This window comes from Orcinus orca, chromosome 1, assembly GCF_937001465.1.
Source record: "Orcinus orca chromosome 1, mOrcOrc1.1, whole genome shotgun sequence".
NCBI lineage: Eukaryota > Metazoa > Chordata > Mammalia > Artiodactyla > Delphinidae > Orcinus > Orcinus orca.
The window spans coordinates 52370613-52392907 of NC_064559.1; the positions used below are offsets into that span (position 1 = coordinate 52370613).

Below are 22295 nucleotides of genomic sequence, written 5' to 3' on the forward strand. Positions count from 1 at the left end.
ACAAATGACCCAATTTTTTTAGGGCTGAGTAATATTCCACTGTATAAATGTACCACATCTTCTCTATCCATTCCTCTGTTGATGGACATTTAGGTTGCTTCCATGTCCTGGCTATTGTAAATCATGCTGCTATGGACATTGGGGTGCATGTGTCTTTTTGAATTATGGTTTTCTCTGGGTATATGCCCAGTAGTGGGATCGCAGGGTCATATGGTAGTTCTATTTGTAGTTTTTTAAGGGACCTCCATAATGTTTTCCATAGTGGCTGTAACAATTTACACTCCCACCAACAGTGCATGATGGTTCCCTTTTCTCCACACTCTCTCTAGCATTTATTGTCTGTAGATTTTAAAAAATAATTTTATTTACTTACTTATTTATTTGGCTGTGTTGGGTCTTTGCTGCTGCACATGGGCTTTCTCTAGTTGCGGCGAGCGGGGGCTACTCTTTGTTGCAGTGTGTGGGGCTTCTTATTGCAGTGGCTTCTCTTGTTACAGAACATGGGCTCTAGGCACATGGGCTTCAGTAGTTGTGGCACATAGGCTCAGTAGTTGTGGCGCACGGGCTTAGTTGCTCTGTGGCATGTGAGATCTTCCTGGACCAGGGATTGAACCCATGTCCCCTGCACTGGCAGGCAGATTCTTAACCACTGCACCACCAAGGAAGTCCATATTGTTTGTAGATTTTTTGATGATGGCCATTCTGACCAGTGTGAGGTGATACCTCATTGTAGTTTTGATTTGCATTTCTCTAATAATTATTAATGTTGAGCATCTTTTCATGTGCCTCTTGGCCATCTGTATGTCTTCTTTGGAGAAAGGTCTATTTAGGTCTTCTGCCCATTTTTGGATTGGGTTGTTTGTTTTTTTGATATTGAGCTGCATGAGCTGCTTGTATATTTTGGAGATTAATTCTTTGTCAGTTGTTTCATTTGCAAATATTTTCTCCCATTCTAAGGGTTGTCTTTTCATGTTGCTCATAGTTTCCTTTGCTGTGCAAAAGCTTTTAAATTGCATTAGGTCCAATTTGTTTATTTTTGTTTTTATTTTCATTACTCTAGGAGTTGGGTCACAAAAGATCTTGCTGCGATTTATGTCAAAGAGTGTTCTGCCTATGTTTTCCTCTAAGAGTTTTATAGTATCTGGCCTTACATTCAGGTCTTTAATCCATTTTGAGTTTATTTTTGTGTATGGTGTCAGGGAGTGTTCTAATTTCATTCTTTTACATGTAGCTGTCCAGTTTTCCCAGCACCACTTATTGAAGAGACTGTCTTTTCTACATTGTATATTCTTGCCTCCTTTCTCATAGATTAGGTTATGATATGTGCATGGGTTTAACTGTGGGCTTTCTATCCTGTTCCATTGATCTATATTTCTGTTCTTGTGCCAGTACCATGCTGTCTTGATTATTGAAGCTTTGTAGTATAGTCTGAGGTCAGGGAGCCTGATTCCTCCAGCTCCGTCTTTCTTTCTCAAGATTGCTTTGGCCATTTGGGGTCTTTTTTGATTCCATACAAATTATAAAATATTTTGTTCTAGTTCTGTGAAAAATGCCATTGGTAATTTGATAGAGATTGCATTGAATCTGTAGATTGCTTTACGTATATAAAGGTTGGAGAATCCAAGGTTCATGGGATCTCAAGTTTATTCTTTGAAGCTCATAATCATCTTAAAATTCGTTCTACTAAGCTGTTTATTTTTAATATCTCATCATCCATGTTAAGTTAATTTATTAGAGTCTCATAGACTACTCTGAGTAACAATTTTGTTAAACATAGGCAACAGCTTACAGGACAGTTTATCATTTCCAGAGAGGTAAAGCATGTAACTGTACATTGAACCAGTTTGCATTGTCTGATATGTTGACAATCATTACCTAACAATTTAAAGCCTCATGCCATGGACATTGATGTAGCCTACTCTCAACAAGAATAATGCATCTTTTCCCACTGTATTTATGATTCTACACATTTGCCTACTCAGCTCCATAAACAATAATGAAACAAATCAATCATAATGCCAGCACAAGAGCATGAATGACTCCATGTTGCTGGCTGAGAGGAGGTGGGAATGGGTTGTGTTTACACTCCCTAGGCTAGTAAAGAGAAAGGCTTTTGAGGTAGGGGATGGCCCAGAGCCCTCAGAAAAGTCAGTCCATGGAGTATTCTCTGACAACCTTTGCAGATGGTCTCAAGAGCTTATGGGATGAAAGGGAAATGGAGTCAGAGAAGTATTAAAAAAACAAAAACAAAAAACGGAAATGAATCCAGTTCTTGGGTGAAAAAAAAGATACCTATTGAAGTACAAGGCTTTTAGATCATAGGTGATAACATCTAGTAAACTTATTTCTGTTGACCGGGAATTGTGTTTTACTGTCACAGATCTCCTTGAGTTTGCATCATTTGCACAATGAGACTGGTTTCACCTGTTTGCAACTGTTAAACTCTTAGTCATTAGTTAAGTTGTTTAAGTCAATTTTCCCAGCAGTTTATCCTATACACTTTTTTTAAAATCCCACAATAGAAATCAACCAAGGCTGCACACCTGTTGTATATTGTCAAAGGGAAAAAAAAAACAACTATTTGAAGTAGAAATGAGTGAGGCCATTACACTAGAGGGAACTGTAATCTGAATCTTTCATCTGAAAAGATACAAAGAAAGAGAAATATAATTGGGCTAGAGGGTGGAGAAGAGGAAGGTTAGTGGTGGAAGGGTGGGAATTGGGATGAACTTCTAAGGTGTACATCCTTGGGTATAAAGTTGTCAGATTTAGCAAAAAAAAAAAGAAAGAAAAGAGAAAGAAAAATATAAGATGCTAAAATAAATCTGAATTTCAGGTAAACAGCAAATAAGTTTTAGTGTAAGTCTGTCTCATGTAATATCTGAGACAGACTTATACTAAAAAATATTTGCTGTTTATCTGAAATGCACATTTAGCCAAGTGTCCTGTATTTTATCTGGCAACCCTAGTTGAGTAGTGCCTTTTAATCTCAGTTTGAAAAAAATCCTTTTAGAAGACAGATGTCTTCAGGAAACTGGGTCATGGATTCAACAACATAATACTTGCTAATTATGCTGCACAGTGTGATGAGATGATATATTTATTTAATATAAATAAACTAGCAATTGTAATGACTTAAACTTAGCTATTCTGATTTGAAAAATCATCCACTTTATTTATTTGGCATGAGTAGGAATAAACTAAAAATGGACAACACTGATTCTAAGACTTATAGACAAGGAAACATCCATCCATTCATTCATTTACTCATTCTTACTTTTTATCTGTACAAAGGCTTTCTGGTAGTTATGTTTTATTACATTTTATTTTAGTGATCAAATAATTATCATATATAGACTCCCTGATCCAGTTTCTTAAATAATTCTGCATGGTAATAACTTAAATTTAAAGAGATAATAGACCCAGCCAAAGACAAAACAAAGCCCCAAAGAAAGAGCCGACTTGCCACCATCACTTACCACAATCTGTCCAATTCCAATTTGTCCAGGATGGCAATGAACTAGCACATACAGAGATTGAAACAGTATAGGCTTAGAGTTGGGTGCTGAGATTGTAATGGGAGGAAAGAAGGGAGAAACAGCATGAAGGAGAAATAAAGTCTAAGTAAAAGAAGTACAAATGCACCAGATTCTGGCTGAGAGAGGGTAAGGCAAGGATGGGGGAAAGGTAAGGGAAGGAGGGGTGACCTGAGCTTGGTGGGAAAATGAAAGGACGGCACAGAGATGAGTGAGCAAGTGTGAGGATGAGAGTTTGTAGATTGTCCCGTATTTGAGGGGATGTCAGATGAAAGGAAATTTATTTTGTCTAGCTCCAGAGAGTGAAACCAAGGTCAATAAATAGACATAGCAGGAAAACAGATTTTTACACCATTTTGGCAAGAGCTTCCTAAGCTTCAGAGTTGACTGCTGATAGCACAGCCCATCCCTGGAGATGTGTGAAGAAGTAGAGGCTGGCTGACTGGTGGGCAGGCCTGGGGTGGAGACGATTCCTGTCTTGGGTAAGGAGTGGACTAAACAGATGCTCTCCAAGGCCCCTTCCCACCTGTGGTGTATGTATCAATCCAGCAGGGCCTTGCATCTTTTATCAATTGCTATGTCCTCAGTGCCTAGAACAGTGCTTGACACACAGTAGGTCTCAGTAAATCTGTAGGGTCGCAGGGGAAGTGCTTTCTGGAGGAGGTGGTACTGTTTTGGGCCTTGGCCTTGATGTGATAGGGAAAGGGAAATTAGCTTAAATTAAATCAACACACAAAGAGCATCTACATTTGGAGGAGGACAGGCTATAGGGCTCTATTTTGTGGGAGCTACAAATTACATAATCCATGTTTCCCCTGTCCATACCAGCCTGGAGAGGAAAAAGAGAAAAAGATAATAGGCAAAAACAACATTTCTCTGGTTCTCTCATTCTCCTCTGCCTACAGTATTTTCATTCCCTTCAAATTTCTCACCAACTGGGCTTCCCTGGTGGCGCAGTGGTTAAGAATCCACCTGCCATTGCAGGGGACATGGATTTGATCCCTGGTCCGGGAAGATCCCACATGCCACGGAGCAACTAAGCCCATGCACCACAACTACTGAACCTGCGCTCTAGAGCCCACGAGCCACAACTACTGAGCACATGTGCCGCATCTACTGAAGCCCGCGTGCTCCTAGAGCCCGTGCTCTGCAACAAGAGAAGCCACCACAGTGAGAAGCCCGTGCACTGCAATGACGAGTAGCCCCCACTTGCTGCAACTAGAGAAAGCCCGCGCACAGCAACGAAGATCCAACACAGCCAAAACACTAAATAAATAAAAATAAATAAGTTTATTTTTAAAAAAATTCTCACCAACTAGTTCTAGGAGCCGCCAGGGGATGGCCCTCCTGCCTTCTGAACTCACAGCTATTAAAGGGTATTTGATTGTGTTACTTTTCTGTCCTCTGGCTTGCTGTTTTCTCTCCTGCTTTGTCATACGGTGGTGATGTGTCTACATTTCTATCAGCTCCGATGATGCCACAGCTTCCATACACCCCACCAAGCCACCAAGGCTGTGCTGCACCTGCTAAATATGCTCTGCCCACCACCATCAGCGACTGCACTCAAAGTACACATGTTGCGGGAGTGAATAAAAATCTTAAGGGAGAGAACACGGAGTCAGTTGGCAGCAGTAAGAGCAGAAGACACCAACAAGGGAGCCACTGAGCCACCACAACTGCGAAGTTCCAATGGGGGAGGACAACCAGGAGAGCGGCTGCATTGCACAGTGGGAAAGGACATGGCCCTGGAGCCAGAGCAGCTGGGCTGCCTTCCTTCGCCACTCTATGCCTCAGTTTCCCCCTATGTGAAGCAGGGACAATGACAGTGCCTCTCATAAGGCTGTTGTGAAGACTAAGCGAGTGAGCACAGGCAGAGCTCAGAGCTGTGTCTGCCCAGGGAAGCCGTTGGTCTGTGAGACCCTTTATTAATGGTGCTGTCATGATTCTCTGAAGATGTCCAGTTCCCCTTGGGGGCCACTGTTCCTGTTTTCCTCAGTGGCACTGCAGCCTTACGATAAACTTTGAACTGAGCAGGTTTCTGCTCCTTGCAACAGAAGGAGCCTAATTACCACTACAGATTTGAATCCTCAGGTGAATGTAATAACTCAGATTCTCAAGGTGGAACTTTCACCACTATCCTTTGAGAAGCAGTAGAGAATAAAATCAACAGGTAGTCAGTACCCACAGTTATCAAATACCCACAGAGCCATCTTTGTCTTGGGGAAACAAGGGAAACATTCACTAAGTGATGATGAAATATTTGAACATCTGTTCATATCTTCAGCAGAAGTGATGATGCTAGCCCCAAATGTATACATTGTGGAAGCAAACTGCTTTCTTGTCTTGGTGTTATAGGCTGTTCAGCCATTAGCAACAAAAAAAATTTTTTTTAGCTTTATAAGAAATGTAAACAAGGGACTTCCCTGGTGGTCCAGAGGTTAAGACTCCACGCTCCCAATGCAGAGGGCCCAAGTTCCGTCCCTGGTCAGGGAAATAAAGATCCTATGTGCCACAAGTAAGACCCAGTGCAGCTAAATAAATATATATATATATATGTATATACATATATTTTTAAATTTAAACAAATTTTTCTGTACCCTGAGTGGATTCCACATTTTGGTCAAGCTATCCTTTTGTTACCTAAGTGGTCCTCAAAGAGTGGCCTTTAATTTCAAATGTCTTGGGAGGAAATAATTTTTCATTATTATATTTTGAAAGTATTTTTAAAATATCTAGAGCACATCAAGGGAGAAATATGTGCTGGCTGATGGAAATTTAAACCTAGCATTCAAGTGAAAGGTTGGGGCTACAGATATACAGACTTGGAAGGCATTAGTATATAGGTCATAATTAAAGCTCTAGGATCATTAAAGTGAGTGGGAAGAGGGATTGTATAAAGTGAAGAGAGAAAAAGACAAATTACTATTTAGGGCCTTTTTCGAAAAAGCCTTGGTCATCAGCTTTACATGTGGAGCCTGCTGTTCCAGGGCTCCACCCTGGACCCATTAAACCTAAATGACTGAGACGAGGGAAGTTTGTACCTTTTTATGCCCTTCACCCAGTTCACCTACTCCTCTACCTCCCAACCACCAATCTGCTTTCTGTATTTATAAGTGCAGGTTTCGTTTTATTTGTTTAGATTTCACACATAACTGAGATCATAGGATATTTTGTCTTTGCCAGACTTATTTCACTCAGCATAATGCCCTCAAGGTCCATCCAACGTCCTCAAGGTCCATCCCATGCAAACAAAAGTTTGAGTCCCACAGAACGGAGGGAAGGGTATATTTGCATCAGGCACAGAAAAGGGTGCCAAACAGGAGGTGTAACAAATTGCCTCCTGGCTGGCGGTGGTACATAGGTATCCATAATGGATTCTTTCCCAGATTTCTTGGTGGTGGCTTTTTCCTTGACTTGGTTCCTGTAGTGCCTTGGAGCCAGAGAATCAGAGGTGGTGACACATGCAGACGCCGTTAGAGTGAAAGAACGTGGCTCACTTAAAGTAGAAGTGGTAAATTCTCTAAGGCAGCCTCAGCCAGGCCTTCCGTTTATCAGGCTTGGGGCCCCCTCCACATCCCACTGGGTGAGGAAGCCACACCAACACAGTCCAGAACCCACGCACTGTGAGAGACTGGGGGGTATCAGCAAGCCACAGGCCTCTGATCCCAATGTTGCCTTTCCAGAGATTGGGGAAGGGGGTCACATTGGACCTCAGAGTTGACTGGAAGTTCCAGAGGGCAGCCCTATGTGCGCTTGGGGCTGGGCGGGTTGGTGAGGCACGTCTGGAGAATTTAGGTGAAGAGGGAACCCGTGTGCCATCCAACAGAATCATGCTCATATCCAAAGAGCTGCAGCTGGCTTGCACATACCAAGAGGCAAGAGTTGAGTCAAACCAGTTCTGAAGGTGTCACTTAAGCCACTTGCTGGGGTGCTTTGCAGTCAATCCTGTAGCATACTTTGACTTTTACCTTGCAACTATTTTGTGAGGAACTCTTTCTTTAATATATAGCATTTTTCCTTAAGTAGTTCCATCTTCCTCTCAGGATGAATCTGCAAGAGCGACTTTACAGAACTTAATGTTGCCGAGGAGTGACAATTGCCAACATGCAGGAATGGGTGGGATTCCTCGTTACGGTGCATGTCTAGAATTGCTATAAACATAGAGGGGGTCACTTTGGAATAAAAATGTTTATAACTTGATCCCGGCATTGAACAACTGGGGCTGTTAAATCCAACCATACACCACTGAGATAGAATTATGTTAAATAACATAAATGTATTTAAATCCAGCCATACATCACTGGGACAGAATGTGTGTGTTCTTCCCCGTTACCTCCCTGAAGGAGCAAATGTAAATCTTAACTCGAGTATAACTTACACTTTCCTTTAGGAGGGAGGAAAAAGTAGGCCTGGGCAGCTTTAATATAACATTTATAATAGCTATTTTATATGTCGTGGAGGTTAGCATCTTAAAATTGCTTTGCCTTCACAGGCACCAAAGAGAGACGATAGAGCACAAAGGGTGGAGGGTGCTTATTAATGTGTTAAGCATAAATGTTTATGCTTATTTTTCCTTGTTATACGTGCTCATTGGAAATATTTCTAAGATCACAGAAATACAATCCCATCCTCTATAGACAAGCAGGGTTAACAGCTTAAATATTCTTCAAATTTTAGATACACGATCACACAGATGATGAAGAAACTACTTTCCATAAAAGGATAGGGAACATGCAAATCCCTGGGAAGCACATTCCCCGTGGGAGGGATGAGATAAACGCTTGTAATGGGCTGTATTAACCATCCTCGGAGACAAGATGCAAACAGTCAAAGGCAACAGCGAGCTGTGGCGTGACTACCGTGGGTAGCTAGACTTCATCCTTGCATGCAAACCAAAAGCCAAGAGATTTACCGAGCTCCCCGACACAGGCGCATCTGTCCCTTCCTTAAATCCGATTTTCTTACCATCTGTTCCTTTACTCCAGCCTTGGCTGTAAACAAAGTTTACGCACAGGGGTGCATTGTGTTGCCAGGCAGCTCTCCTTGCTCGTCTAAAACAGAGTCAGTTCTGGACTGAAAGACTGTGGGTCCCATTATTATCCATTTTCCCTAACAATATGAACTGTGAGAGCGTTGAGAGTAATTTTAGAAATGGCATTTTTAACTTCACTTGGTAAACGTGATGGGACATAACTATCTGGTTTTGAAAATTCTGTAAGGAAACAACACTTCATGCATTGGGATAATTTATAATAGATTGTGAAAAAGGATTTCGCCTGCCTTGCAGAACAGTAAGGACCTTGTCGGGGTAAGTCCCTACCCACAGTAAACGGATCAAGGAGAAACTGACGTGGCAGCTGCAGCGGGAGGGAACTCACCGCCTCCAAGGTTACAATTTATCATGGCGTTGGGGGGAGGAGAGGAGGGAGGAGGTGAAGATGACTTAAAGATGTGTATCTAGGATGTGACGTTGTGTCTCTGAGAATGTACTAGAAGAGCCAACCATCTGGCAGCTGTGGGGAGGGATCCGCTGATCTCTGGTCTCCAGCTCTAGTTTTTACAGCTATATCATATTTATAATGCAATCTTCCTGGGAGAAGGTTGGAGTGCTACACATCTTTGAATGGACTTGGTTAATCCTTTTACTGTCCCATGAGTAATGAGAGAAGGAGAGAGGAGCAAACAGGAAAAAAAATTCCACACTGAAAGTGGTCACTGCCATGGCGAAGAAGAAAATAACATTCGCTCTGCTAAGCAACACCAGGAAAAGTAAACCTTGTGATTCTTTTCCATTGAGTCTCAGTCTAGGCCGTGGCAGAAGTGGTCAGAATTCACTCAAAGAGGGTTAATTCTGACCATGCAAATCATTGTCGATGAAAAGTGCCCCCATGGCAGGGGAGGGGGCCACAGTCAGAGGACAAACTTTTGGCTAGTACAGCTGGGAGACTGGTGACCTACAGGGAGGACTGTGCAAATAAGTAAATGCATTGAGGATTTCTTGCTGTCAGAAGGGAATTACAAATATGGAAAAGGGAAAGGCTAGAATAAATCCTGTGGTGTTAGACTGGGAGTGGAGAAATCAATGTGAACTCATAGCTTTATGCAGACATGGATATAGAAATAGGTATAAATGTGTGTAGATGTTTGTGTGTGTGTATTCATAGATATCATACATGTACATACACATACACATATGTAGATAGATATATGCTTATATTTCCTAGTTCTGTCTGCTGAGAGGGCTAGAAGCAAAGATATCCCGGTAGCAATAAGCAAACCTCTCTTGCAGAACTGGGCTTCTGAATGTTATTCTCCATTTAATGGAACCAGGGTTCCTTAGAGAAATGGTTGACTCTAGGGCTGGGGTAGGAGAAATAAAAGGTGAGACAGGACCATCTTGTACCACAAACTAAGGCAATGCTTAGAGAATGATGGGGACATATCAAAAAGACAAAAGAGCTGCTTTCAGTGAGCTCCCACTGACCAAGTCTGGGGTGATTTGAGTATCATAGTAATGACAGTTACTGACTTTACCCATTTGAATAAAATAGGAATCCATGAGTCTACAACGATAAAAATTAAACGAAAAAATGGAGGAGAAAGAAAGCCCTATCTTACCATAGAAATCTAAAGGCATTTCTTCACAAAACAGTTGGGAATGACTCAGCAGAGAATCCTGTAAGACACCATCTTCACCAAATGCAACAAGAAAATTAGTAACAGGACAAATTGACATCATGTGTCTCCTGATATGGCGCAATGAGAAGAGCAAGGAATTACTTCTGAGGGATTCTTATTGCAAATGCATAAATCACGAGGAAACATCAGACAAACCCAAATTGCAGGACATTCTGTAAAGTAACTACGTGCTTCAAGAAATGTCAAGGTCATGAAAAAGAAGAAAAAAATGAGGAATTTTTCCAAAATAAAGGAGACTAAAGAGAAATGATAACTATAAAGGACCTGGACCTATTACTGGGTCAACAAGTAAAATTTGTTTTTGTTTTTATTGAAGTATAGTTGATTTACAGGGTTGTGTTAGTTTAGGTGTACAGCAAAGTGGTTCAGTTTTTTATATATAATATATATATGTATAGTCTTTTTCAGATTCTTTTCCCTTATAGGTTACATGTATTACAAAATATTGAGTCTAGTAGTTCCCTGTGCTATACAGTAGGTTCTTGTTGGTTACTTATTTTATATATAGTAGTATGTATACGTTAATCCCAAACTCCTAACTTACCCTTCCCCCACTTTCCCCTTTAGCAGCCATAAGTTTGTTTTCTATGTCACAACAGGTGAAATTTGAATGGGATCTGTGAATTATATGGATGTTGGATCAGTGTTAATTTTCTGATCTTGATGGTTATACTGTGTAGGAGAATGTTCTTGTTTATAGGAAATACAAAATACATGTTGAAGGATCAAGGAGTAAGGGGCATCATGTCTGAAGCTTTTTCTCAAATGTTTCAGGAAAAAACTTTAATGTATGTGTGTATGAAGAATAAGGCAGATGTGATAAAATGGTAACAATCGGTAAATTGAGCGAAAGGTATAGGGGAGCTTTAAGTACTACTTTTACAACTTTTCTATAAACTTTAAATTTCAAACTAAAAAATATAACAACAGAAAAAAAGCTTACTATGAGTCTCTATGTACACAGACCATAGTGAATCAAACTGAGCGGGTCAATTCAAATGGAATAATAATGAAGCTTAAAGCACGACATTCCCTTACTGAGTCCCTGCCCTCAAGTTGCTCACCAAGGGGTGCGAGGGGTACACTGAAATGATGGGGTGGGAGTGCAAGATAAATGGCGCGAAGAGTCAGCTGCTACAGCAATTCAAGGGAGCCAGAAGGTCCTGGACAGGATTGGGGCAGGAGACTGGTGGTCCTGTTTAGCATATAGCCACAGGATTTAGGCATTTCTGAGAACTCTATTTTCTTTTTGATCGCAGTGCAGGTTGGTCTGTTTCTCACCTCCACACTCTTGCTCCTACTGCTTCTCTTCCCTGGAAGGTGGGCAGTTTATGAGCTTGGAGGATCCACTGCGTCCATTTTTCAAGATTTAGCTCATATCCCTTTCTTTGACTTTTCTGACCTACTTGCTCTGCTCCAGACCAAAAATTCCTTTTCTCTTGTGCCTCTATTGTTCTTAGTACCTGTATCACTGCACATGTGGCTCTTTACGGAGCTTGTCAGTTTGTCTGTCCATCCCTCCCAGCCTGAGTCTCCTGGACGGCTTTGTATCTTTATATCTCCAATGGATATAGTGGGAGCTTGGGAATTGCTAAAATAAATTAACCTGAGACTTCCCCTAAATGTGTTTCTTCCTCTCCTTTCCATTTTTACTCCTAGGCTAACTAAAGACTTTCTTTATTCAGTGAAAACATGTCCTGGGCTTTTCAATTTCAGGTAGTGTGAATGCAAATTTGAGGGAAAATATTTTCTTTTCTATCCTGAGACCATCGGTGAAGGTGGAGGGAGAGATGAACCATGTTGGGAACAGCAACAAGATCTACCACACCAGTGGTTAAATTCTTGATTAATGATTCAGTGACCAACCCACATAGAAATATGCAAACTACTCCTTGGGGTTATGCTGGGGAGGTACCATAATGACCACAGCTGATTGTAAGAGCCAACCAAAATTGTGTTAACCACTGATGCTTGGAAGCTTCTCACGTCAAAACAGCTGCTTAGACCTTCCTGCCACAGTAGTATTATAATAATAATTAGTAACAGCTAACATTCCTATAAGCACTCTTCATCCACGCACCATAAGCACCCAGCAAATGTCACAAATTCTGTGTACTCAGGCGTCACCTGCCCCATCTATGGAATGAGGCAGCACCGGGGAGCAGAAAGCAGCTGCTTCCTACAATGTATTATTGAGGCACCAATTGCAAAGCTGAACTCCTCCTCTCCTCCATGGTAATTGCAGTTTGAGGTTTGAAAGAACATCTTTTGTGAGTCGATTTCTGTTCCACCTCTTACTGTATACCATTATGAGACTGCTGTCCTCTTAGGAGCAGTAAATCATCAATCTCCTACAGAATGCTGAGAGGTTTCTGACTGGAAAAACCTCTCCTTGCTACAGTGAATACGTAAGTGCTAAAGCTTTCCTCTGTCTGCTGTCTTCACCGGTTTTAAACATTTGTTTGCACCAAGTGCTGTTTCACCCTTGAGGGAGCAGCCTCCTCACCTCATAGGCCAGCTGGCAGCTGTGGAAGAGTTTTCAACACCAGATTATTTTAAGGCATCTGTAAAGTGGGTGAAAACTAACTCTAGTGAAAAACTGTCTTAAAAAAATGAACCTTTTAGAAAGAAATCAGAATAACAACCAAGCCCTGCAGAACAGCTGGCTCCTCGAACACCCAGACTTTTACATGGTGCCTAGCAGTGTCTGCAAGATTCTATCCTGACAACCGTGTCATGGGCCATCTTTAGCAAAGAATAATATGAACCTGCTTTCACATGCTATTCAGCAGGATGACATCGGACCAAAAAGATTGCTGTAATTGCAGTTTCTGGTTTCAGCGATTTCACACTGAAATGGTAAAACCAAAAAAGCTCATTGGCATATGTTATATAATTTTTAAATGTGTACTTAGTAGTAAATATCAGCTTGATTTCGTAGCTTGTTGATATGACCTTAAAGCAAATTAAAAAAACAAAACCGTTTTATTCTTACACGTAACAGCACAGCACATTTCTCTGTCGTATGAGATCATACACCAGCACGGCTTAGTATGATTGAACCAAAGCAAATGGAGAAGCTTACAGACCATTACTTCTATATCTGCAGGGTAGTCCCCCAATCAGCCCAGCGTCACATAGGAGGCAGGGCTGTTACCCTCTCTTTACAGATGAGGAAAGGAAGGCCCAGAGAAGATGCATGGCAGCCAGACCTAGACTGTGGTTCTCATGGTCCTAAGTTTAGCTCATGAAGTCATGACATCTTTCTGGGTTAAGGATTATGGTTTTAAAACTGATTGCTCATGCAGCAATTCATTATTATAAATAATCTAATAATTCACGATGAAGGAACTAGAAAACCAGGGCTAGCAACAAGTGTGTGACAGCTTGAATTTTCACCAGCTGTATTCATTGGCTCGAGGCCCGGATGCCATCTGACCTTCAAGCTAGCCAAGCACGTGGGTATTTCTTATCAGCCCTCAGAACCAAAAACTCACTGTGATATTTTAGAGAGCCAGAATTTCGTTAGGGAGGGAAAAGGGCGAAGATAATAAAGATGCCGCCTATTTTGAGATGGACTTGTTATTTCTTCCTGGTTATGGCTCTGAGGGTGAGAAGCATCAATGTTATTAATCAAGTATCTTTTGAGCCCTTACTTATGGGTCTAGCCCTGCATATAGATACTGTAGAGAATAAGAAAAGGTTAAGGTATAATTATAGGCTCAGTGGTTTTCTATCTAGTTGTAGAAAGTAGGAACACATAAGATGCTGTCCGAGCAGCGATGGCAAACTTTGGCCCATTGATCAAATCCACCTGCCTCCTGTTTTTGTACAGGGCATGAGCTAGGAATGGTTTTCACAATTTTAAATGGTAGGAAAAAAATTAAAATAAGAATAACATTTTGTGACATATGAAAATTATATGAAATTAAAATTTCAATACCCATCCATCAGAGTTTATTGGGACACAGCCACTCTTGCTTACGTGTGTCTTCTCCGTGCCTGCTTTTGCACTACAGTGGGCAGCAGAGTTGAGTTGTTCTGACAGAGACCATATGGGGCCACAAAACCTGAAATAGTTACTATCTGGTCCTTTCACAGAAAAAGTTTGCTGACCCTGAGGTCGTTAATAATGGTGCTAAGTGGGGTGGTTTAGAGTCAGCTGAAGACCCAGAGGACTTCCACGAGGAGAGAGAATTTTGGGTGGGAATAAAGCTTCAAGGAGAAAGTGCCTCCAAGTAGAGCTTGAAGGATAAAGATATTGAGTCTTGCGGTTGGGGGAAAGGCTAGCCAGATGTGGCTGTCCAGATGTGGCTGTCCACTTGGCTCCACATTGACAGCAATGTGACCTTGGTAAGTTCTTTAACTTCTATACCTCAGTTTCCTCAGCTATTAAACACAAATCATAATACCCACTTCCCAGGACTGTTGTATAAAGGCCACAGTTAAGATTTCATATGCAAAGTTAGCACATTACCTGGTACAGAGCTGGAGTCTCGTCAATGTTAGCTGTTGATAGTGGTGATTGCCGTTCGTTCTCACATTTGGATATCTATTAATGAAATAAGGCAACAGTTCACCTAAAAATTAAACCCTTCAGAGTTTATTAGTGAAGAAGCTTTTAAAATCTTAGAAGATGAATTCAAGCAATTGAATCCCATGAAGTTGTTAAAATGATGTCAAAAAGAATTATAGCACAGGAATATATTCCCAGTGTGTTCTGTGAAGATAAGTTTCATAAACATGAAAATTCTATTTTGCCAGTGCATCCAGACTGGAAACTCTCTAAGAGAGTCTAGCGAAAGCTATTGACCCCTCTCCTTGATAAATGCACGCTGCAAGTATACACTTGCTTTTGCATACAATCTTAGGGCTTAATGGATCCCTTGAAGCCCATCCCTGGCTTCTAGGTTAAGAACTCATGCTCTAGTTGCTCACTCATACTTATAAAACCCACAAGATATTGATATGTGAACTAGAATGCTAAATTATTAATTCATGAAGAAGAAATAATGTCAAGTGAGCTAAAACCCTTGTATTGGCCAATCAGCTCATTATCTTGCTATACAAAAGCTACATGAAAAGCCAAAGCACAATTAAAACTGAGAATGGAATCATAGCAAAGGGAATTAGAGAATAGTCTTAATAGCTCTTGTCGCCAGACTATGACAGTCTAATGCATCAGTTTCCATTGAGAAGTACCCCTGCCAAGGATGCTGGAACAGTCAATCCAGGCCCTCTGCTGTGGACAGTTCTTGATGTTTGTTCTCTCTGCTTTCAGACACAGTGAAGGCTAATCTACTTCTATCATCATTCTTGATAAATAAAGGTACAGTACAAGCAGTTAGACACCCGCATGCAGACATGAGAATTTCCTTACACTATACCTAGTCTTTCTATATATATAGAATATCTATATCTATATCTATATCTATGTCTATTATCTGTCTATCTATCTATTTATGTATCTAGTCTCCCCATATATAAATTCCAGTTTAGGGTGGGTTTGTTGTGTTAATTTTTCATAATTTCCTTTCAGGAGGGATCTTTGTTCAAATTCAGGAGGTACCTTACTGTCCCCCACCTTTCCCCTACCTCCAATCCATGATGACTCCAGAAGAAAGGGATCCATTGTTTCCTTTCTCCTTCCTTCCTTCCTGTCTCTTTCTCTCTCTCTCTTTCTTAAATAACTTTTAATTTTGAAATAGCTTAAGATGTAAGTATAAGAAATTTCAAAAGTAGTACATAGAGTTCCCACATACCTTTCACCCAACTTTTCCCAATGAAAATACCTTACATAACCACAGCACAGGTCAAAACCAGGGAATTACATTGGTATAATATAAACTCAGGAATAGACCTTAGATTTCACTAGTTTTTGTGTTTTTTTAATAAATTTATTTATTTTATTTTTGGCTGCGTTGGGTCTTCTTTGCTGCGCGCGGGCTTTCTCTAGTTGCGGCGAGCAGGGGCTACTCTTCGTTGTGGTGCATGGGCTTCTCATTTCAGTGGCTTCTTTTGTTGAGGAGCACAGGCTCTAGATGCGCGGGCTTCAGTAGTTGTGACACATGGGCTCAGTAGTTGTGGCTCGCGGGCTTTAGAGTGCAGGCTCAGTAGCTGTGGCACACGGGCTTAGTTGCTCCGCGGCATGTGGGATCTTCCCGGACCAGGGCTCAAACCGGTGTCCCCTGCATTGGCAGGAGGATTCTTAACCACTGCACCACCAGGGAAGCCCAATTTCACTAGTTTTTACATGTACTCTTTATGTGCGCGCACGTGTGTGTGTGTGTGTGTGTGTGTGCGTGTGTGCGTAGTTCCATGATATTTTAATACACATGTAGACTGAGAAACGAACACCACAATCAGGATACCACAAAGAAACTCCCTTGTGTTACTCCTTAGCAGTCAGTAATTTTCTTTTATAAATACTCCATTTTCAGTGTTAGAAATCTTAGTCCAGCAGACTTTTGCTATTTCAGGCACCTGAAGTTCTTATGCAAATGACCCTGAGGGACAGCAGTTGTGACCTCACCAATCCCTTTCCCTGGGGAGTAAACACATTCACTATTACCAAGGCCTCAATGGCAACTTTTAGACCCAAATTGTCTTGAGTTTCATTTCTTTTCTTTTTCTTTTTTTTTTTTTGCTACACGTGAGCCTCTCACTGTTGTGGCCTCTCCTGTTGTGGAGCACAGGCTCCGGACGCGCAAGCCCAGCGGCCACGGCTCACGGGCCCAGCCGCTCCGCGGCATGTGGGATCTTCCCAGACCGGGGCACGAACCCGTGTCCCCTGCATCGGCAGGTGGACTCTCAACCACTGCGCCACCAGGGAAGTCCATCTTTTTTTTTTTGGTTAAGCCACTAAGTTCATGATAAATTTTTTACAGCAGCAATGGAAACTGATATACACCATTAATTATGATGTTAGGTGTGGCTTTTCCGTAGATGCCCTTAGTCAGGAAGTTCCTTTTTTATCTTGAGTTTGTTGAGTGTTTTTATCACAAGAGGGTTTTGGATTTTGTTAAGTGCTTTTTTGGCATCTACTGAGATGATCATGTGGTTTTTATCTTGTATTCTATTGATATGGTATATTATATTAATCGAATTTCACATGTTATATACACTTTGCATTACTGGAATAAATCCCACTTGGTAATTAATCCTTTTTGTAAGTTGCTGGATTCAGTTTTCTAGTATTTTGTTGAGGATCTCTGTACGTATATTGGTCCATAGTTTTCTTTTCTTTAGATGTCTTTGTCTTTGATATCAGGATAATACTGGAGTCATGGTGAAACCATTTGACTCAGATTGGGACTTGAACCCATGGTCTTTTAACTGAGATCACACACTTGGTCTCAGGACTTAATGAAGCTCAGGTTCTTGATGTCTCATTGCAGAAAGAATTCAGTGAGAGACAAAGCGATAGGTAAGAAGTGGGTTTATTTAGAGAGAAACACACTACACAGACAGAGAGTGGGCCATCTCAGAGGCGAGAGCGGCTTGAGTTTCATTTCTGAATCTCTGAATATTTTCTGTCTTTGAGCAAATTTTTTAATGTATATTCCTGCTAATAGGTAAAGTCCAGTAGGATTTTTGAAAGTTAGGATTTCTGACCAAAATTTCTTTGACTATAGTTGCATAATAAAAAATGTCTTAAATCTGTGAGATGTGTTGGTATACACCTTCATACAAATCTAAACTTGTTTCCTCTGGGCTCTGAGGTTTCCTATACATATGTCCTTCACATTGGCTTTTCACCTTGGTGAGTTGCATGTGGACACATTTAGGGCCAATGTCCTCTTATAGAAAATAACACCTGAGGTTACACTCTTCTGAAGTCTACTTTCAAGGAGTTCAGTTTCCTGGTAAATTTTCAGAGCAGTACACTGTTGTTTGCCTCAGAGTTTGCATAAGTACTTTTTCATGACCATCCCCTGAGACAGTCAAAAACTAAATGGTTATTGGAGGCAGCCCAACAAACTAAGTGTTTTAAATAAATAATGACATGTGCATATTGAGTGTAACTATCATAACTGTCTATTTAAGGTCATTACAGAGAACAAAGCAATAATTCAACCGAGGAGAGCATAGCCGAAACATTCTCCAGGACATAATTAATTCTTAGAATAAAAAATCTGGGAGTTGATCAAAGATAAGAGGATGCTTGTCCCATGACGTGGAGAGGAAAAAGGAACCCACAATTGGTGGTGGGAATGTAAAATGGTAAAGCCACTTTGGAAAACAGCTTGGCAGTTTACAGTTAAAAGTTAAACACAAAACTACTTGGAAATTCCACTCTTACCTAAGAGAAATGAAAATATATGTCCACACAAAGACTCACGTGCAATTGTTCATAGCTGCATTATTCATAGACCCAAAAGCTGGAAATAACCTAACTGTCCACCAAGTAGTGAAGGGATACATAAAATGTGGTATATCCATACAATGGATGCTACTCAGAAATAAAAAAGGAATAAGCTACTGACATATATTACATCATGGATGAACTTTAATAACATCATGTTCAGTGAAATACGTTAGACACAAGAGACCACATATTATATGATTCCATTTGCATGAAATGTCTAGAAAAGGCAAACTTATAGAGACAAATTAGATTAGTGGTTGCCTGGGGCTGGAGATGGGAACAGAATGAGGGCATAAGGGATTGTGTCGGGGGGATAGAAATGTTCCAAACTGATTTATAGTGATGTTGCACCACTTGGTAAAGTTACTAAAAATAATTGAATAGTGCACTTGAAATAGGTAAATGTTCTAATATGTAAAGTGCATCTTGAAAATGCTGTTTAAAAAAACAAAACAAAACAGGAAAGTAACCCATGTTTTTCTGGGAGACAGAAGGATCAGCTAGGGGCAAATGCTCTAAGAAACCCTGACCTTGGGAAGGGATTTTTCAAACCTCAATTTGGCTGAAGCATATGTTGCCAGTCACTCCGCAGAGGCCTCAGCTATCCTCACTGTATTTCTCTCTTTAGAAGGTGTTCTTCCCCTCTCGTTTCTAGTTTGAGACTAGAAACCGTTTATAGTTCTGGTGGGTGCATGAGTGGAAGGACCAGCACTTTTGCTGCCTCTTATACCCTCTGCTTCTCTGAATGGAAAGGGCCAGTTCTGCAGATGCTTGCCGGAAAATCTTAGTGGGAGCAAGAAGTTTGTCAGTCCAGTCGTAGGGTAAATCTGGCTCGAGGAAATGGGGAAGGGGGTTCACAGGCCTGAAGAGAGAGAGTCCTGGAGACACAAGGGAGAGAAGGGGTGGATTCAGCCTACCTGATTCCCCTGGGGGGAAGGCCCAAGGGGTGTAAAGGGGGCACCCAGGCCTGCAGAGAACCCATTCCTCTGGGGAACCTCACACTGCGATGAGAAGCTTCCCACCTTCCAGGGACTTTTGCTGCTCTCGGTAGTCCTGTGTCACCCGTGATATATGCAACACAGCATGGCCAGAGGAAGCTGAGCTGACCAGAGGGTAAGCAAGTGTGGTGTAGACCAGGAGAGGAGCCAGGGAAGTGGAGACACAGTCACGATGCCTGTCCAGTGTCCAGAAGAGGATAGCTTGGGCTAAGAAGTTACATAGGTTGAATAGAGTTGTAAAGTTTGCATTCATAGCTATCATTTATTAGCTCTGGGTTCTTTAGCAAATTAACCTCTAATAATGATCTATTTCTATGTACATTTTGTAGTATACTATACTATCATATTATTCTATAATTATAATTTGCCTAGGGTGGCTGCATTCAGCTGCAGGGTCAGCTGAGATGCTGAACCAGTTGGGCCTCCCTCACCATGTGGTTCTTTTTATTCATTAGTTTGGTCGCAGAGCCTTAAATGGAGGCTGGGTTCCAAGAAGATAAGCTCCAATGTGCAAGAATTTATCAGCAAGTCATGTTTGCTGATGGGTCATTGGCCAAAAAAAATCACCTGAGTCAGCAGGCAATCAATGTGGGACGGAAGTCTGTGAAGATGTGAATACTGGGGGGTCTGATTCATGTGGGGACCAGCAGTACAACAGTCTACCACACTTTCTAATCCTGTTTCTTCATCTGTAAAATGAGGATGATAATATTTCATTTGGCTTCTTATGCAGAATAAATGAGATCATATACGTAAAGCACCTATCGAAAGGTCTAGTACCTAGTAAGTAATCAGTGGCTATTTGTTTTTATCATTATCACTAACATGGTTATTATTATTATGATTGCTATTGTACTTTCCCCTCAGATTTATCAGAGCGTCGGGAGATGTGAGAGTGAACCAGGAGGGCCTGACCTAATGTAGGAAGTCAGGAAAGACTTTCTTGAAAAAATGAATTTCTTTTTAAAGTTTTATTTATTCTTGGCTGCGTTGGGTCTTGGTTGCTGCGCGCGGGCTTTCTCTAGTTGCGGCGAGCGGGGGCTACTCTTCGTTGTGGCGTGCAGGCTTCTCATTGCGGTGGCTTCTCTTGTTGCGGAGCACGGGCTCTAGGCATGCGGGCTTCAGTAGTTGTGGCTTGCGGGCTCTAGAGCGCAGGCTCAGTAGTTGTGGCGCACGGGCTTAGTTGCTCTGTGGCGTGTGGGATCTTCTCAGACCAGGGCTTGAACCCGTGTCCCCTGAATTGGCAGGCGGATTCTTTTTTTGTTTTGTTTTGTTTTGTTTTGGTTTGGTTTGGTTTTTTGCGGTACGTGGGCCTCTCACTGCTGTGGCCTCTCCCGTTGTGGAGCACAGGCTCCTGACGCGCAGGCTCAGCGGCCATGGCTCACGGGCGCAGCCGCTCCGCGGCATGCGGGATCCTCCCGGACCAGGGCACGAACCCGTGTCCCCTGCATCGGCAGGCGGACTCTCAACCACTGCACCACCAGGGAGGCCCTGGCAGGCGGATTCTTAACCACTGCACCACCAGGGAAGTCCCTGAGAAAATATTTCAACTGAGGTCTGATAGATAAATAAAAATTTACTAGGCTAAAGACATGGAAGCAGCCTAAGTGTCCATCAACAGATGAATGCATAAAGAAGATGTGGTGTATATATATACGATGGAATATTACCCAGCCATAAAAAAGAATGAAATAAAGCCATTTTCAGCAACATGAATGGACCTAGAAATGATCATACTAAGTAAGTCAAAGACAAGTATCATATGATATAACTTATGTGTGGAATCTAAAAATAGTACAAATGAAGTTATTTACAAAAAAGGAAACAGACTCACCAACATGGAAAACATTGGAGTTTTTTTATGGTTACCAAAGGGGAAGGGGAGGGAGGGGTATATTGGGAGTATGGGATTAACAGATGCACACTACCATATATAAAACAAATAAACAACAAGGACCAACCAGGGAACTATATTCAGTATCTTGTAATAAACTATAACGTAAAAGAATAAAAAAAATATATAGCTATATAGATATATAAATGTATAACTGAACCACTTTGCGGTACACCTGAAACTAACACAGTGTTGTAAATCAACTATAGTTCAATTAAAAAAATTTACTAGGCTAAAGGAATCCATGGGGAAGAGCATTCCAGGAGAGGGAACAGTGTGTGCAAAGGCCCTGAGGTTGGGTGGGCGGGGGGGAGTATGTAGCAACTACCACAGACATGAAAACAGCTGATTATACAATGTTAGCATTGTAAACTTAGAGATATTTCCAGGGTGTTATGAACAGGTCCACCTTTAACATTTGCAGGGCCCGGGGCAAGAGTATAAAGAAAGGCCCATAGACTAAGTATTTAAAATTATAAAACTAGCTAACAAACTATCAATACAATATGTTCTATCCTCCTACCTTATCCTCCTACCCCTGGCTTCCCAACCCCAGCTCCATCCTGAACCCTGAGGGTTAGGTGCACATGCATGAGGACCCCTCAGATTGCATATCCAAGCTTCTCCCCAGCAGCAAATAGCCATTGCCCAGCCACCTCTCAGCACCCCTCAGGGTGTGTTTGCCAGCTCTGTGGTCCACTTTCAGGATGGACCTAGTCTGGAGAGCTGTAGGTCATTCCAGGATCATTCAAGGAACATTCTGGAATCTTGAGTACCCAGAATATGGTCCAGGAGGGAAG

General features: G+C 41.5%; 1 protein-coding gene across 3 annotated transcripts in view; it reads right to left on the reverse strand.

Annotated features, from left to right (window-relative positions):
- Positions 1-22295, reverse strand: part of RALGPS2 (Ral GEF with PH domain and SH3 binding motif 2) — a 314686-nt gene that overhangs the window by 209644 nt on the left and 82747 nt on the right. For all 3 annotated transcript variants that reach the window (XM_033428158.2, XM_049700970.1, XM_049700964.1), the window contains one exon: positions 14713-14787. The gene's annotated coding sequence lies outside the window, so the exon portion shown is untranslated. The remainder of the gene's footprint in view (positions 1-14712; positions 14788-22295) is intronic.